At 43.7% G+C, this 18722-nt stretch overlaps 1 protein-coding gene and 1 pseudogene across 1 annotated transcript in view; one reads left to right on the top strand and one right to left on the bottom strand.

Moving 5' to 3' along the window:
• The window catches only part of TLN2 (talin 2), a 426734-nt gene extending 410107 nt beyond the window's left edge, over positions 1-16627 (bottom strand). Inside the window, exon 1 of the mRNA XM_090270695.1 lies at positions 16478-16627. The gene's annotated coding sequence lies outside the window, so the exon portion shown is untranslated. The remainder of the gene's footprint in view (positions 1-16477) is intronic.
• Positions 15605-17186, top strand: LOC150016595 (uncharacterized; annotated as a pseudogene).
• Positions 17187-18722: the final 1536 nt, after the last annotated feature.

Below are 18722 nucleotides of genomic sequence, written 5' to 3'. Positions count from 1 at the left end.
CCCTAAGTGTGGTCCCCAGAACAGCAGCTCAGAATTTCTGAGTCCCACTTTAGAAAGAAAATCTCTGAGGGTGGGGCCCAGAAATCCCTGTTTTAAAAATTTCTCCAGGTGATTCTTCCGCACTGTGCACGCACCATAGTGTTTTAATGTAAATACATTTTAAACCAATAAATACTTAATAATGACAATTTTTTTCTCGCCTTGTCTTCTTTCTGTTTTTAGTTTTGCTTTGGTAAAATACACGATGTTTATTACCACACCATCCCCACTTACCTCCCACCACCTCCCCGCTGGGATGCACGGTGTAGCTATGTTACAGGGAAAGTTCAAGCCAGATTTATTTTCCACTAGCTGAGGGACAGTTAGCATAGCCTGGGCAGCCAGAGGGCTCAGACCCTGCCCATCGGGACAGAGGCAGGGGTACTGCAACAGAAGGCGATCCCCTTGGGCTCAAAAGGCCCCCTGGATTGATTCCAGCAAGCACCATCCTGTGATGCCTCCAGGGACCTCGCAGGTGACAAAAAGTCAAATGGGAAGTTAGTGGTGGTAGTGGGTTCCCCCGCCCCCAACTGTTATGTCCATGCTAGAGTACATGAGCTCTCACATTTTGGAGTACATCAATATCTCCAGGAGAAACAATAAAAATACAGATTCCTTGGTTGCAACCTCAGCTTCTGATCCAGAAGGAGAACTCCCTAATCTGCATTCATAAGTTTCCTAGGAGAGTCTTATGCATATCAGGGTTTGAGGATCAGGGGTGTTTGGGGAGAAACCTATGATATGAAGTAGAAAATCTGATCTTGAGTCATACTTACCCCGTATTCAGTATGTAAATCTTGATATACCTCAGCTTGCTCCAAGTAGCGATAATAATACCTACCTCACGGGGTTGTTATAATAGCAATATAAATGCAGTGCCCTAGTAAAATGCAAAATGCCAAGTACAGGTCAGTAAAACAGGCAGGTGAAGAATTCCTCAACTATTATTGACTAGGCTCCCCTTAGCCTAAAAAGGTAACTTCACTAACAAGCATTCCACATCAGATTCACGTTCTAAGACACTAGTCAGTTCGACAATCTGTGTTATTTGTTGAATTGTGTGCCCTCCGAAATGATATGTTGGAGTCCTAACATTCCCAGAATGTGGCCTTATTTGGAAACGGGATCTTTACAGAAGTAATCAAGTTAAAGTGGAAACATGAACGTGGGCCCTACTTCATTGTGACTGCTATCCTTCTACAAAGGGGAAGTTCAGACACAGAAACAGACAGGCATAGGGAGAAGACGGCCAACTAGCAACAAGCCAAGGACAGAGGCCTGACACAGATCCTTCCTTCCCTCACAGCGCACTTGTAGCTTCCAGAACTGACACAATAAATTTCTGTGGTTTAAGCCATCACTTTGTGATACTGTGTTACAGTGGCCCTAACAAACTCAAACAATCTGTCAGTTTACAATTAAAGAGGAAAGTGTTCTTCTCCTGTTTCTTCTGTGAGGGATACTTGGCCACCTAATGCTTCTCAGATTCCACAGGGCTCATTGTGTTATCTTCACCAGGTACGTCCATAAAGCTCTGGACATACTCCTTGTCAGGTCCATCAGAGAGCCAGCTCTGGGGGCAGCGGAGATGGGGCCTCACACCAGGGTTTCCTATGCAGTCTTGAGACTAGCAACTGTCACAGAATCAGAGAGCCAAGACATCTGCTGGTTCACCAGCAAGTGATTTACCATCGTTATAAACGTGTCCAAACCTGTCCCTGCACAGCCCAGTCACTCCCCCTTTCCCTCTGTTAGAGCAGCTCACAGCTCCCCTCTAGCTCCCAGCTGATCTAGAGCTAAGGAGCCCCTGCCCACGCAGACAACTAGGGACACTTATCAAGAAGACCCAGAAAAACCCTCAAGGAGATATTTTCTCAGACTGAATGCCGCTTTCATTCTCACTGATGTCGCACAAAACACACTGGGCAAATGCCCCAAAGAAAAGAAAAAGCCCTTTTCATATGCATTAAAGCTGGAGTCCTATGTGGTCCTATCCAGTAATGAGAGGGGGGGTGGGAGAGCAAGGAGCAGACTGACCCTGGTGAGACGGCTGTCCTGCATCAGAAAGGAGCCACATCCGGCCACTGTGCAAAGCCAGCAGACGTTTCCCCTGCTGGGTGACTGTCCCCAGTGCCCTTACCCACGACAAACTTTTCCTGGGTCACCTGTCCTAGCAGCCTCCCTAGGGATCTTAAAATAAACAGATAAACAAACAAAGATGTCTAGGTCTCACGCTCAGAGATTCCAATTCAGTGAGTCAGGTGGGGTTTAGGAACCAGCATCTTTAAGGAGCTTCCCGCACAATTCTGATGCACATGCAGGACCAGGAACCACAACTTCTGTGAATTAAAGTTGGGGTTTAACCGGACAACCCAAGGAAAGGAGAAAGCACCCAGGGGAGGTCAGAAACATGGATTCCACTGCCAGCTTTGCCAAGTAGCCCCAGTTAAGTCTTGTCCTTCTGGGCCACAGCTTTCCCTGCCAAAGGGAAAGGCTGACCTAGAACCACTCAGGCATTCCTTTTTTAGAAATAAACTTCCCTCAAATCATTCTAAGATGTCCCACAAAGGTATCTACCTGTTCTTCTTGGATGTACTGAAGCCGACTGCTTTGTGGCTGCACCTCATGCTGACCTCCCTGACATCTTAACCACCGGGACAGCTCCTTTAAAAACCCAGTGGGGGAGGGCCCAGAGTGACAGGTGCTAAGCCCAGTAGAGAGCCCTCCAAGGAGAAAATTAAGCCTCTTAAAGTACCCTTGATGTAATCTCTCAAACCCAGGAATAATCCACACTGCCCCTGAAGATCTTCCATGCATGACCTCGGGCCACACTCAGGAAATATCTTCACTGACATCAAACTAGGTCCTAGACCAGTGTCAGGTAATTAAATGGGCTGTCTTGAAACAATACAAACAGATAAAGGGAGGAGTTTTAATGTAAGCACACAAAGCTTTGGGGCTCTAACCCGGCTGCTTGAGAGCAGCGTTGAGAGAACTGTGGAACATCCCTGCCGATCCGCAGGAATCCACTCCACCGAATGAGAAAAAGGAGGCATCTCTCTGCGCAGTCAAGTGGACTCTGGGGACAAGTGATGCACCAAAACAATTCACCAGAACATCAAGGTCGATGACAAACACTTCAGACAAGTGAATTTACCATCTTCGCCCAGTGACAGAAGTTACCAAGCAGACTGCTTAAGTGCCCTCTTCAGAGATAAAAACAGAGAGACAACCATTTGTCTCCATCCCGCTGACCTCTGCGTGTGCCTTCTGTCACTCAACAAGGATTTAGCAAGGATGTGCTTCACTCAGTCAGTACTTGAACCCCTTACTCTCAATATGTGACCTAAAATATGTTGCTCCCAGGAGACACTACTTTTCCATCTCAACATAATTCTCTCTTCCTTAGCTCAAATCTGGGAAAGACTTACTTTTCTTCATCTAATGCTAACCTCTGTAACCAGCAAGTCTTCTTCATCAACTATTCATTAAAATTTTGTTGTTGTTTGTTTGAGCACCTACTATGTGCTGGGAGTTGTTCTAGACACTTGGGGACACAGTGCCAGACATGGTTTCTCTCACAGAGCTTATAGTCTAGTGCCATGAGACAGACAATAATGAATCACATGTCATATCAGGAAATGCTAAATGATGTGAAAACATAGGAAGAGGCTGGGAGGTGGCGCTAAGGGATGTCAGGGAAACCTCTGAGGAGGTGACACTGAGGCTGACTTCTAAACAAGGTGACATGTGAAAGAGCAGCTCCAACCTTCAGAAGCTCAAAGAGAAGGGCCAACAGGAGAGCTGGCATTGGAGTGGGCAGGGCACAGAGGGAGAACCGGGTGAGGCCTGTGGCATGGAAGCCAGGTGAAGGAAGTATCCGTAAGAGAATGGCCAGCTGGCTGATGGCTGCTGAGAGGCTGCAGAAGATGACCATTAAAGCAGGCCACCTGGATATCACTGGTACCTAGACCTGTGGCTTTGGGAGAGGGGGTATGCAGAAGCAAAACTGGAGTGGGTTCCAGACAGAATGAGAGGGGAGGAAAGGGAGCAGGGAGTCAGACAATTCTTTCAGGAACATGTACTGGAAGGGAGAGTACAGGAGTTGGGGCACAGCTGCCCAGCACACAGGGGCAAGTGTGTTGCTCTTGCTGCTGCGGCTTTTTTCCTTAAGATAATCGACCACAGCAAGTTCTTCATAGGGATTATCCAGCAGAGGGGGAAAACTCACGACACCGAAGGGAAAGGGGATCCACACATGAGTGAAAGTCTCGCATGCCAATAGAACGCAGGGTGTGATGCCCATGTGGTTACAATGCACGCATGCTTATGCACAGGTAGACTTCCAGACTTAGCACGGGAAAATGAGGAAACTAGTTTCTTATTGCTTCCCTTTTCAGTGAAATAAGCCAAGTCGTCAGCTGAGAATGCAGTGGGGACAGAAACACAGTGGACCAGCTGTGCCAAGAGTTCCCCTTGAGGTTTGTGGTCATAACTCAAAACCAAGACGGTACAGATGGCTGTGTGTTTTCTCCAGCCAAGTTCATCAGCCTGGAGCAGAAGCAGTGTGGGCAGAGGGTGGGGATTTTTTCAAGAAAGTAAGATGAAGGGGGAAGGGGTAAAAGGAGTTGACAGTGTATGCAAGTACCTCAGCTCAGAGTGGGGAGGAGTGACGAGGACAAGAGAGGGATGATGGACAATGAAAAAGTGTAAGTGTCACTGGGTCAGAGGCTCTGGTAGGGTGAAGGCTAGGTGGAATTGGGTACTAAAGGGAACAAGATACAAGAGAAAAGATGAGGGTCAGCCTAGAATGCTTGTCAAGATTTTGGTCGAGGTACAGGTATTGGTCTATAGAGGTACAGGTGTTGGTCTACAACCAAGTTTTTTAAGTGACGGGTAGCAAGTTTAGTGAGTAGTAAAGTCAATTTTGTGGGTCATGAGTAGCAATTTTTTTCAAATGAAACAATAAAAAGCATGAGTACATTATATCTAGTCAGGGTAAATATTGTTTGGAGAAACCTGTTTTAGTTGCATATGTGTGTCTGTATCGGATCATCGCGTAAGATGTATTTCTCCTGTAAACTGGGGTTAAATAAAATATCGAGGACTCTAAGACAAGCTTTCTCGACTTGGCACTGCTGGCATTTTAGACCACATAATTCTTTGTTGAGGGGGCTGTCCTGTGCATTGCAGGGTGTTTACCAGAATTCCTGGCCTCTACTCACTAAATGCCAGTAGCACCCCTTCCTGTCCTCAAGTTGTAACAGACAAAAGTATCTCTAGACTTTGTCAAATATACTCTTGGTGACAAAAATGCTAAGAACCAGTTCGCTAGAGATAGCCATGAGAGGAACAGCTGAAAGAGAGAAAAAGATAACTGAAAGAGTTGGTAAGGGACGGAGTTGGGTGGACAATCTGTATAGATATTCAAGTCACCAAAAATGTTCACTGTGGGACAGATGAACAAAATCTTCAACGAATGAAGCAAAGTGACCCAGACAATTCTCTGCCCTGACTACACATTAGAATTACCTGGAGAACTTACCCACCAATGCTCAGGGCCCACCCAAGCCAACTAAATCAGAACCCCCTGGTAATGGCAATGTGCAGCCAGGATGGTGAAACCTACAGAAGAGACCCATCCTACCAGGCCCGGCTTACATGTGATTTCCTTCATGAAAGTTTTCCTCCCATTTCGCTTTTCATACACCCTACTGCCATGATCAGTTTTGTTGGGTTTATAACATATGTGAAATCATTAGAAAATGAAAGCCACTAAAATTAAGGCGCTAAAAACAGAACAAGTGTTTATTTGCTAAAGAATTTTGGAATTAGGGGATCCACTAGTAGAGAGGGGAGCCTCTTGTTCTTGACCTGAGTTACCAGAACTTTTCAAGGACATCCATACAAGTGATGGGCCCTGAGGGGAAACAAGTGCTTTTGTGTCACTGATAAGCATTATTAAAAATGAGTCCCCTCTGGCCACACTGTAATAAATACTTGAAATTGATGGCTATTGTACTTAATCTCCTCAAAGAAAAAAAAAGTGCCAATGGTCAGATTATAGTTTAAACATTTATTATCTGGTCACCATTTTCTTCACAACACTCTTCATATGTGGCCAACTTTTTATTAAAAGAAATCAATGACATCGAGTTTTAAATATGTATGTATATATGATGAAAAAGCAAAAAGCCAAATAAGTAAATAAATAAACAAACAGGAACCAGAGACTGTCTAACAGTCTTCTCCACTTTCCCATGAGAAATATTTAAAACAATACCCATAACTCTTTCACTATTGATCACACACATACATCTATCTATAAAACATCACTAAGCCCACAAACACCTACAAGAAATAAGGCAACAGTTAAGTAATATAAACCAAACATTTATTTTTCCCCAGCTGGTGAAATTGATGAAATTGAGTTACCTTGCCTTGATTGGCATTCTAACGTTCAGCCATGATAAGGTAGAGCGCTGGACAAGAGCACAGAGCCGCCAAACAGAGGAAGCTGTTGCTCTAAACCAGTAGTTCTCAAAATGTGGTCCGGGACCAGCAAGATCAGCATGACCTGAGAACTTATTAAAAATGCAAATTATCAGATACCACCCAAGACTAAGAAAATCTGAAACTCTGGCTCAACGATCTGGGTTTTAACCAGCCTTCCAAGTCATGAAGATGTGTTCAAGCTTGTGAATCTAAACCATGGTTTTCAAATTGTGCAGCAGAGTCCTGGCTTCCAATGGGTCTCCCACCAGCATTTATATGGTCATGTGGTATGTACTTTTAAAAATATGGATGGAGGTTCCACTGCTTTTGAAAATTTGGTTTTAGCAGTAACTGCCAAGAACTCAATTTTATCAAGTTTCATAAGTCACATTAGGAGGCAGGATTGAAAATGGTACAGACAGAGCACTCAGCTACGCTAGGGATAGTGTGAAAGGAGACCTGGGTTTGAATGTCAGCACAGCCATTAAACAGCACCTCTCCAAGCCTCAGGTAGGAAAACCAAGTTTGAGGAGGTGCTGCTACTAGCCAGAAGAGGTCCCCTCCAAGGACTGCCACTGGTCTTCTCTCAGAGTGGGATCACAGAAAGTCAAGGAAAAGGAAAGTGCCAGCTAAGAGCTCCTATGATCTTTTACATTCACTACTCTCCTGGGGGAATGAGGTAAATAGTTCTTCCTGAAGCCATCCTTTACACTGAAGGAATTTACTAAAAGTTAGAAAATCTCAAGATTTTATAACATAATTAACTGAAAGTTTCCAAAGAGATAAGCGATTATTGCAGGCATCAGAGAAAGCAAGTGTGATATTGCCCAGCTTTTGTTTCCAAAATGGTTCCAAATAATATTTTAAAGTATTTTCATGTAGAAAAGCTGGTATGTTTGAGCAAATAAATCATTTGAGGTATACATGGAGCAAGTTAATCACCTCCACTCCCCACTGCTAATTATAAACAATATTAAGTTTTGCGTTGTTCTTCCACATCTTTCCCCAAGGTCATATGCTTAGGGCTGCTTCTTTTTTAAATCAGAAATACAGTCCTGGTCAGGGAATTCAGTTGGTTAGAGCATCATCACAATATACCAAGGCTGTCGGTTCAATCCTGGGTCAGGGCACATACAAGAATCAACCAATAAATGCATAAATAAGTGGAACAACAAATCGATGTCTTTCTCGCTCTCCCTCTCTCTCTCTTTCTCTCTCTCTCTATCATAGAATCATATTACATATGATACTCTGCAATTTGATTTTATTTACATTTATTTACAGTATATAATGAACACCCTTCACAAAACAATCCATAGTATGGATATATATGTATACTCTACTTTATTCATCCTACTGATAGATATTCATGTTACTTCTAGTTTATTTACTCTAATGATCCTGCAATAAACATCCTCACACACAGATCCTTACATGCTGATGTTTTTTGTTTATGTAAGACAGGACTCCAAATATGGGATCGTTGAGTCTTACGGCATGCATTCTTCAAACTTTCACAGAAACTGGCTGCTTTCCTTCAAGTATGCAGCAATTCATATTCCCACCAACAGTCAGAGAGTTGCCCCTGACACATCCAACAGAGCATGCCACTAACTTTTAAAATGTGGATCAACTGAATAAACAGAAAATGTTTTTTAATTTGCATTTCCCTGACCATTGTGGAAGCTGAGAATCTTTTCACATTTACAGACCATTAGCCTTTCTTTTGGAAACTGCCCATTCACATCCTCTGCTCATCTCTTTATTGTGTTTCCTTCAAGTGCTATTTAATCGTACACTCCCCGCCTCCCCCCCCCCCCAATCTATTAGATACATAAAGTACAAAGACTATCACCTCCTAAAAACTCACTGTGTAGGCTGAGGGCAGAGGAATGTCTTCTTAGCATCAAGTACATGATAAGCCCTCAAAAACAATTGCTGAATAAGTGACTGGCCGACATGGAGAATTTTGTTAAGGTTGCAGTTAGATGAGTCGAAAGGAAATATAAATATTCATTGCTTGTTCTACATATTCAGAACAGCATCACTTTGGCTGAAATTAAATTATTAGTTAAGAAGAAGAAAAAAAAACATAGTCTTGATACTGATTCTGAAAATTCACTGTGAAATGGGTGGCAAATGAGCTCAGTCTTAATTCATAGCTCAGAGTGATACGTAAATAAAGGCTCTCACAACCACAACATTTTGTATCCAGACTTGTCCACCAGTTGTCATTCAAGTGGCACCTGCCACTAAGCCCAGGGATGTTAGCATGGTCAATGAACAGGAGAAGCCCTCTTTAAGCATTTCGTTTCTCTTTTTGTTTTTTATCTCCACCCACCCTCCTTTTTTTTTTTTTTTTTAACCTTTCAGGAGGGCCTGCAGGGCAAGTCTGACAGAGTTCAGATTCCTTAACTCTTTTAACTTTAGGCAAAACATCTGGCTATACCCACCATTTATCCCCATTATTTGTAATAGTTCTGTTTGGCTTATGTTTTAACTAGTCTCCCTATTAAGTATAAAAGTAATAGGATTAAAAAGTTCTGGGGGAAAGTACTGTAATTAAAAAGGCACCGGTAGGGTATGTTAAGCTGTAATTCTGGCCCTGCTTATTATATTTTCCTTCTTGTCCTTAACATTTTTTTGTACCCAATAAAAATAACTTTGAATTATTTAACACTTTTTTAGTACTTCCTGTATTGGCCAAACACCACCCAAAATCTCCAAGCAAACATTATGACTCAAAAGTTCTAGAGCAATAATGTCACAAATCACGTTTTAGACACTGTCCCAAGAGTCTGGGCATGCCACATACATGACAACACACACACCACAGAGCCTGGTAAATTGATGGGCAACACTCCAAAATACAAACGCACTTTCTAACCTCTTGAAGTTACAAAATCTTCAGTAACTTTGATCAAGCCATGAAGTTACAATAACCATCAGGCAAGAGGGAACAAAGCACAATTTATGACACAGTTAAGAAAGGCATGAAAAAAACAGGTATCAATTATAACATCACTGTTGCAAAGGATTATAAGAGACCACTATGAACAATTGTATACCAACAAACTGGACAACCTAGAAGAAATGGATCAATTCCTAGAAACATACAACCTACAAGACTGAATCATGATGAAATAGAAAATCTGAACAGATAGATTACTAGCAAAGAGATTGAATCAGTAATAAAAAAATTAAAAAAAAAACTCCCCAAACCCCAAGTCCAGGACCAAATGGCATGGCTTCACTGGTGAGTTCTACCAAACATTAAAAGGAGAATACTAATCCTTCTTGAAGTTTTCTGAACACATTTTATGAGGCCAGCACTACCCTGATACCAGAACCAGGTATGGATGCCACACACACACACAAATTATAGGCCCTGATGAACAAAGAGGCAAAAATCCTCAACAAAATATTAGTAAACCAAATTCAACAACACATTAAAAGGATCGTATACCATGATAAAATGGGGTTTATTCTAGGGATATAGAATGGTTCAATGTCCATAAATAAGTCAATATGATACACAGTAACAAAATGAAGGATAAAAATCATATTATCATCTTGATAGATGAAAAAAAAAAGCAACTGACAAAATTCAATATATGGTTCTGATTAAAAAATAAATAAATAAACCTCTTAACAATGCAGGTATAGAAGAGCTATACCTCAATCTAATAAAGGCCATATATGATAAGCCCACAGCTAACATCATATTCGGTAGTTTCAGGTTTTCACCACTAAGTATCAGGAATAAGACAGAGATGCCTACTTTTACCACTTTTATTCAACTTAGAATTGGAAGTCCTAACCACAGCAATCAGTCAAGAAAAATAAATAAATAAAAGGCATTCAAATTAGAATAAAAGAAGTAGAACTGTCATTGTTTGCAGATGATATGATTCATACAGAGAACCCTAAAGACTCCACCAAAAAAACAATAGAACTGATGAATGAATTCAGTAAAGTAGTAAGACACAAAATTAATAATCAGAAATCAGCTGCATTTTTATACACCAATAGAGAACTATCAGAGAGAAATTAAGAAAACAATCCCACTTAGAACTGCATCCAAAAAATAAAATACCTAGGAATAAAGGAGGTAAAAGACGTATAACTTGGAAAACTACAGGACACTGATAGAAATCAAAGAAGATACAAATAAGCGGAGGGATGTACCATGCTCGTGAATAGGAATAATTAGCATTGTTGAAGTATCCATGCTGCCCAAGGAAATCTACAGGTCCAGTGCAATCCCTATCATGGAACTAAAAAATCAACCCTAGGTTTATATGGAGCCACAGAAGACCCTGAATGGCTGGAGCAATCTTGGGAGGGAAGAACAGAGTTGGAGGTGTCACCATGTCTGATGTCAAACTATACTACAGGGCTGTAGTGGTTGAGGCAGCACAGTACTAGCATGTAGACAGACACATGGATCAACGGAACAGAATAGAGAATCCAGAAATGAACACACATATATGGTCAGTTAATCTATGATGGAGGAGGCAGAAATATACAGTGGAATAAAGACAGTCTTCAGTGAATGGTGTTGTGTAAAACTGGTCAGACACGTGCAGAGGAGTAAAGCTGGATCACTTTCTTGCACCATATGTGAGGGTAAACTAAAGATGGATTAAAGACTTGGACATAGGACCTGAGACCATAAAACTCCTGGATGAAAACATGGGCAGTGGAGTCTTTGATGTTGCTCTCAATAACATTTTTTTTTAATGTGTCTTCTCAGGCAAGGGGAAAAAAAAGAAACAAATGAAACTACATCAAACTAAAAACCTTTGCATAGCCCTGGTTAGGTGGCTCAGTTGGTTGGAGCACCCTCCCATACAACAAAAAGGTTGTGGGTTCAATCCCCAGTCAAGGCACATACCTAGGTTGCAGGTTTGATCCCCAGTAAGGGTATTAAAGGAGGAAACTGATCGATGTTTCTCCCTCTCATATCTATGTTTCTCACTCTCCCTCTCTCTCTCTCTCCTTCCCTCCCTCTCTTCCTTTCTCTAGAATCAATTAAAAAAACATATCCTCAGGTGAGGATTTAAAAAGAAAATTCTTTAAAAAAAACATTTTTGCACAGCAAAGGAAACAACAAAACAAAAAGACTGAATGAGAGACAATATTTACCAATGATGCATCTGATATGGGGTTAATATACAAAATATATAAGAAACTCATAAATACCAAAACAAAAAACAAATAAACAAAAACAAGCAAACAGTCCTATTGAAAAATGGGCAGAAGACCTGGATGGAAATTTCCCCAGAGAGGACATGTAGATGGCCAATTGACATATGAAAATATGCTCAACATTGCTGGTCATCAGGGAGTTGCAAATTAAAACCATGGTGGGATGTCACCTCATACCTCTCAGAGTGGCTATCATCAATAACTCAACAGACAAGTGTTGGAGAGGATGTAGGAAGGGGGGAGCCCTCATACTCTTATGGTGGGATTGTGAATTGGTGTGGCCACTGTTTGGAAGTTCCTCAAAGAGTTGAAAATAGAACTACCATATGACCCAGCAATTCTACTTCTGGGTATTTTTCTGAAGAAACACAAAACATCAATTCAAAAAGACTTATGAACCCCTATATCCACTGTAGCATTGTTTTCAATGGACAAGATATGGAAGCAACTTGGCTATCCAGCAATTTGAATGTGGTACATATATAAGTGAAACATTGTTCAGCCATAAAAAAGAATAAAATCTGGCCATTTGCAACAACATGGATGGACCTAGAGGATATTATACTAAGTGAAATGGGTCAAACAGAGAAAAACAAATTCTGTATGACTTCACTTATATGTGGAATTTAAAGAAAGAGACAAACAGAAACAAACTCATAGATACATAGAACATTTTTTATTGTTGCCAGAGGAAAGGGGGGTTGGGAGAGTAGGTCAGAAAGGGGAAGGGGCTGAGGTGTCAAATTGCCAGACATGGGGATGTGAAGCACAGCATGGGGCGCATGTGAGGCGTGTCACATGGATGCTGGAGTTGTTAGTGTTATCACTTCATAAGTTATGTACATGTCTGCTCATTATGCTGTACACCTGAAACTGATGTGGTATTGTGTTTCATCTGTCATTGAAAATCATATATATGAAGTTGTGGTACATATACAGGCATGGGCAAAAGTAGGTTAATAATAGTATTAACTAATTAATAATACAAAAATAAACTCTGTGGCCCTGACCAGTGTGGCTTGGTTGGGAGTTGTTCCACAAAGTGAAGGGTCTCACCAGTTCAATTCCTGGTCAGGGCACATGCCTGGGTTGTGGTTCTGTCTCCTGGTCAGTGAGTACAGGAGGCAACTGATGCATCCATCAGTTTCTCTAACATCAATGTCTTCTCCCTCTCTTGCTCCCTTCCCTCGCTTCCCCTCTCTCTAAAAATAAGTAAAATCTGGGGGAGGGAGAGAAGGGGGTAAGAAGGGGAAGGGTCAAGTCAATAAATAAATAAATAAATAAATAAATAAATAAAATAAAAATAAGTAAAATCTTTAAAGGAAAAAAAAAAAAAAAGAATAAACTCTGTGTTTCATGTACCCACAACTGTAAACCTACTTTTGCCCAGCCCTGTATACAATGGGATATTATTAAGCCATATTTAAGAAGAAAGAAAGAAAGAAAGAAAGAAAGAAAGAAAGAAAGAAAGAAAGAAAGAAAGAAAGAAAGAAATCTTGCCATTTGTGACAACGTGCATGGACCTCAAGGGCATTATGCTTACTGAAATAAATCAGACAGAGAAAGACAAATACCGTACGATTTTTTTCTTATATGTGAACTTTTTTAAAAGTTCATAGATACAAAGAACAAATTGGTGCTTGTAAGAGGTGAAGGTGGGGTGGGATATGGGTGAACTATTTTTAATGTAAATAAATTAAATAAAACAATTTTAATGGCTAAAGAGTATAGTAGAAAGCTTGGGAATGAAGATTAAAGGGTTTACAGTAAAACTTTTTTTATTTCACCTTCCCTTTCTAAAGTTAATTTTTATTATATAATGTTATATGGATTAAAATAAGTAAACATATCTGTAGGTATATATTTTTTTTCTGAGCATAGTTGTTAAAAATTTATATTGTTCAATACCTGTAACCATCCTTAACTGCTCTTGGGAACTAATGATACACTGGGAGGGAGGAGTGGAGGAGTGGGGGAGTCAGTATCATTTGGAGATATAAAAGACAGAAACTGGGCTAGAAAATAACACACACCTCTTTGTAAAACCTGATTTCACTTAAAAATGCTCCAGGGAAGTGTCTGAAAAAACGCTGAACAAACAGATTTAGCAGTAGGTGAATTCAAGACACACATACACCTATGCCTGTAAAGAACACGCCCAGGATTCATTCAACGGGGTCAAATAAAAAAGTTCACTTTCCCTGTAAGGTAGAAGCACAACATCAATGCCAAAATGAGTGGTACGCAGGCAGAGGAAAACCAGCGACTTCCCCAATCTGAGGAGCCCTGTGTTTCTGTGATTCAAGAGGAACCTTCACAAAACGGATGGAGGCTTTCTGTAAGTGGTTTCTCTCCTACATCAGTACATTAATGCTAATTTTAGATAAATGTACCTTGGGCTCTGGGTGTTTCCCACAATTTTAGGGCTCAATGAAAAAACTATAACCCATGCAGGTATTCCTACTCTCTCCCTTGTTTTTTGTATAGATAGCCCAAATCAGCAATCAAGGAAGAACGGCTGACGTTCACAGTGAAGGCACTTAATGAAGTGGTCAAGGAAGGAGCGGCATAATCCCAGACATCACATGGCACATCTAGGAGATAAAAAGCTTTCCCTCCTTCCCTCCACTCGCAGTCCTTCCGTTTCTGTGACCCCCTGAAGCCTCTCCCATAATGAAGCCCCAAAGTGCCGACACGACCTCAAATAACTATGGCATCATTTCAGTAAGAAGCCAAGAAGAAAGGCTGGCACGTTTCTGCATTCCGGTGATTGCAGGTCAGCAAACACGCCCTTCCCCTGCCCCTTAACAAAAATCACAATCTATTTCAAAAGTAAAGATTCCCCTACCACTCACTCCTAAGAAGTCGCCAACTCCAAGCTCTAGAGAAGGGGCGACAGCGCGCAACCTAGCGAATGCCTCAATTCACACACTCAGGTACTATTAGACACCAAAATAAGTGGTACTTAGAGCATCGGGGTGCTTGTAATTTGGGGGTCCATTTCTCCAGGACCTTATCACTACCCTCCTGTCTTTAGCAGTGTCTAGAACAACGCCAACAGCTCAGCACATTCCTCCCTCGCCTGCAAATAACCGGAGGCGAGTTTTCACCAAAAGACACTGGGATTCTGAATCAACTCTCTTCCCCAGGTCACCTCGGCTCTTTACGGGTAGCAAAAAAGCCAAGATTCCTAACGCGTCACCCGAACACCCAACTTCTGGAAACGCCCCCCTTACCTCGCCAGCAGAAGCTGGCAAGGCAGCGACAGCAAAGCACGCAGCTGCGGACGCTGCTGCTGTAGCCGCCTTAGCCAAGGAGGCAGTTAGGAGGCTCAGGCTGGTCTGCGGCCCGGGGCGACCATAAGCCAGGCCCTCGGCCCTGAACTGCGAACCAAGGGGCCTCTTATCCAGCAAGGAGTTAGGTCCCGCGCCTGCGGAGCGCCGCGGCGAACCCAGGCGCGGGGAAAAAGCTCTGCACCCGGCGCCCGGCCCGGGGACGCCGCCAAGCGCACTGCTCCGGCTGAGCGTCCCGGCAGCCGGGGCGGCGGGGAGAGGGGCGTGTTCCTTGAGCCTCCGAGCCCAAACGAGCGCAAACGCCGCGTCTGGGTGGGACAGAGGGAGGAGGCTAGCCAAGCGCGCTGTCCCTGACTGCGACTCGGGCCCTCAACCTCAGCCGGCCTGGCGACGCGCAGCAGCCCGCGCGCCCTTGCGGGGACAGCCACCGTGCCCGTCCTGCGCGGCCGCCTCCGCGCCGGCCTCGGTGCCAAACTTTCCCGGGAAAAACCGCTCCAGCCTCTCCTGCGGGGGCGCCGCACTATCTCCTGGGCCCAGAAACTGTTCGCCCCCTCCCCTCCGCAGCCAAGACCCACTGAAAATATGGCGCCCTCGAACGTCGTTTCTCGGTCCCCTCAGGGAATCCCGAAATGCCAGTCTCCAGGATCCCCAGCTCTCAGTAGACGCGAAATTTAAGCTCTTGGGGCCAAAGAAGGAGAGCGCGCCGCTTGTCCTGTGCGACATTGCATCCAGATTCAGCAGCGCTGAATCCAAAATGCTGCTCTCTCTTTCGGCCAGGCGCTGCCCCCGTCCCTCAGTGACCAGCAGTTTGCTGGTAGAGAAATTGCCAAGTAAGGGGGAGTCGTGGAATAGGCAGGTATGAGAGTCCGGGATTGGGGGAGAGGCTCGGCACCAGCGGGTGGTCTTTGCCCGGAGCCTCGGCCGGAGACTTGTTTGCAAAGTGGCGCTGGAGTCGGGGCGGCCAGTGCTGGAATGAAGCCGCTCTGCTCGCGCCAACTCTTCTGGCGCGGGGACCCGGCCGGGGCCGCGGGGACACTCCAGACAGGCGAGGCCGCTCTTCAAAGCCCAGTTACCGGAAACCCAGCGGGAGCTCCGGAGGGGACCCGCTGCCCACGGTCAGGAATCAGCTCTGGGGCGCCGGCTGCGAGGTTGTTTGCAAACCGCTGAGCCGGGGTCGAGTGCAGTGAAACATACATGTGCAATAGACAGGTGCATTTATTTTATTTTATTTTTATTTTCCTGCAGAAAGCCCTCCTAGAACATAAAATCTGGGAGCTTTGCTTGTTTTTTTCTGCATTGGCATCACTCACGAGATGCAAAAGGAAGGCAAAAAACCACCCACATTTTCCTTCTGTCGGGAGGGAAAAAGACACGAGAAATTCATGCAACATGCATGCAGCTGGAGTGGGAGGAAAGCCCGAGTGAGCCGTGCGCCTTACCGGGGGATGCATTTACTGTCTCATTGCAGAGCGCCTGCCCGGGAGTGCAGCCGGCGTCCCCCTGCGCGCCCGGCGACCGCTCCGCTCCCGCAGCCTTCTCAGACACTGCCGCCGCCGCTGGCTCCGGGCGCGGAACAAGAGCCGAGGGCGAGCGCGAGCGCACGGCCCGCGAGCGCAGGGAGGGCAGGAAGCGCGTCATCACTCGGGGACGGCACGGCCCGCGCGGCTGCGGCCCGGCGCGGCACGGGAGCTAGGCCAGTGCGGGTGGCTGCCGTCCTCTCCCGGGTCTCCCTCCCGCGGCTGGGTCCTGGGAGGATCCACGAGGGAGGGCGACAGGCCGACCGAGCAGTCGCGGGAAGAGGGGGACGCTGGGTGGCCCCGCTCCCCAGAATGCATGCTCTGCTGTAATGGGAGATTGGGTTGGGTTGGGGTGGAGGAGACGCGGCATCTTTTGGAATGCGGCCCCTGGGTCTTCAGAACGCTTCGCCTGACCCCTGTTCAAGCCCGGTAGAAAGCGAGGTGTGGTTCCAGCGAGAAGACCTTGGCGGACTATGAGGTGCTGCTGCGATTCTCGTGGCGGGAACTAGCGGCAGGATTCTGCGTGTGTTGCACACGCAGACCCTGAAACTGCTGGTTAGAGGTCACTTAGGTTTTTCTCGAGAACAGCTTTAGGCGTGGGGAATGTACGCTGTTAGATTCATAAGAAAAAAAAAAAGTTCTGCCTACCCTGCCCTTGAATAAAGTCTTTTATATACTTCTTACATTTACTCAGTCATCAGGAAATGTTGCAGGATGACGGAAACTATGTGAAGGTTATTAAGCAGGCGAGGAGACGAATCACAATACCTCTATACCATATGATCCCAATTTTGAAAACTGATGTATGGCAGGAAAGAGTGGACAGATAAACACCAGAACGTTAACTAGGTCTCTCCGTGACTGGTGGAATTGTGTGTGATTTCCTTTTTCTGCTTAGTTCTAATTACTGATTTTTCATAAGAAATATTTATGTAATTTTTTAAATAAGAAAAAAGCTTGGCTTTTTTCTTAATCCCAGTACAAAAATGACCAAAATAGACCCCTTTTCCTAAGAAATAGATAGCAAATCTCCACTTACTCATAAATGAAACTACTGCAATTTTTTGGTGTTTATCAGAGCGTGAAACTGCTGTTGCTATAAACTGGAGAGTGAGTGGATTTTGCAAATTGAAACTACCTTGAAGAAGTCCATAGGGGCATTGGATAAGGCTGCTCGTTCCGTAAGAGCAATAGCATGTCTTTGTCCAAACTGATGGACTTGATTTTATTATGACTGCAGAGATCTTTATAAACTTAGAGTACAGGTTTTTGTTGTTGTTGTTTCTTACTTAAAGTAGAGAATACACTTTATAAATCAAAAAGCACAGTCAGAGAATCAATTAATTGGCAACTTAGAAAGTCCTAAAGGTTGCAGTGGATATAGACTTTTTAATTGCACAACTAAAATGTTTCTGCTCACCACAGATTTTTAAACATTCACCAATCTACAGATAGGTACCAGGTTTATCAGAGTGATCACTTAGTAAGTTATATAATATCTAATCACTAGGGTATACACCTGAAACTAATACAATATTGTGTGTCAACTGTAATTAAAAAATAAAAAATGATTTCAATTTAAAAAATAAACATTCACCAATCTAACAGAATAACAACTGGTGGTGGCAGCAATCCACCTCACGGGATGGTTAAAAAGTAAATGTTTATTGACTTCTGTAAGAGATAAGCTCATTAAACTAATGCAACCTAACTTGTCCCTCAGTTTACTGACAAAGAGCAATGATATTGCTATAGTTCACTTGCCAGATTTACATCAAAAGAAGCTCATCAAAACAGAAAAATTGTTTGCAGCTAAAATCATTTTTCCCTTCCCCTTAGTCCTGATTTCGCAGAACCCAGTGGCTTCCCATCAAGCATCTCAAAATCAGTTCGTTTTCAAGATTTTCCATCACTTAATTTATTCTTCTCAAAGCAGCCCCATGATCTTCCACTGCCTGCCAGTGAGATCCTGTGTAATGTTAGAAGGTATTTATTTTTAGAGAGAGGGGAAAGGAGAAAGAGAGGGAGAGAAACATCATTGTGTGGTTGCCTCTCACGCCCCCAACTGGGGACCTGACATGCAACTTAGTTATGTGCCCTGACTGGGAATTGAACCAGCGACACTTGGTTTGCAGGCCAATGGCAGAGTACTTCTATTTGTAGCTTT

The sequence above is a fragment of the Furipterus horrens genome, unplaced genomic scaffold (genome assembly GCF_987537825.1).
Source record: "Furipterus horrens unplaced genomic scaffold, mFurHor1.1.pri manual_scaffold_3, whole genome shotgun sequence".
NCBI classification, from domain to species: Eukaryota; Metazoa; Chordata; class Mammalia; order Chiroptera; family Furipteridae; genus Furipterus; species Furipterus horrens.
The sequence above is the reverse complement of the archived record's forward strand: the minus strand, read 5'-3'. Positions and strand labels throughout refer to the sequence as shown.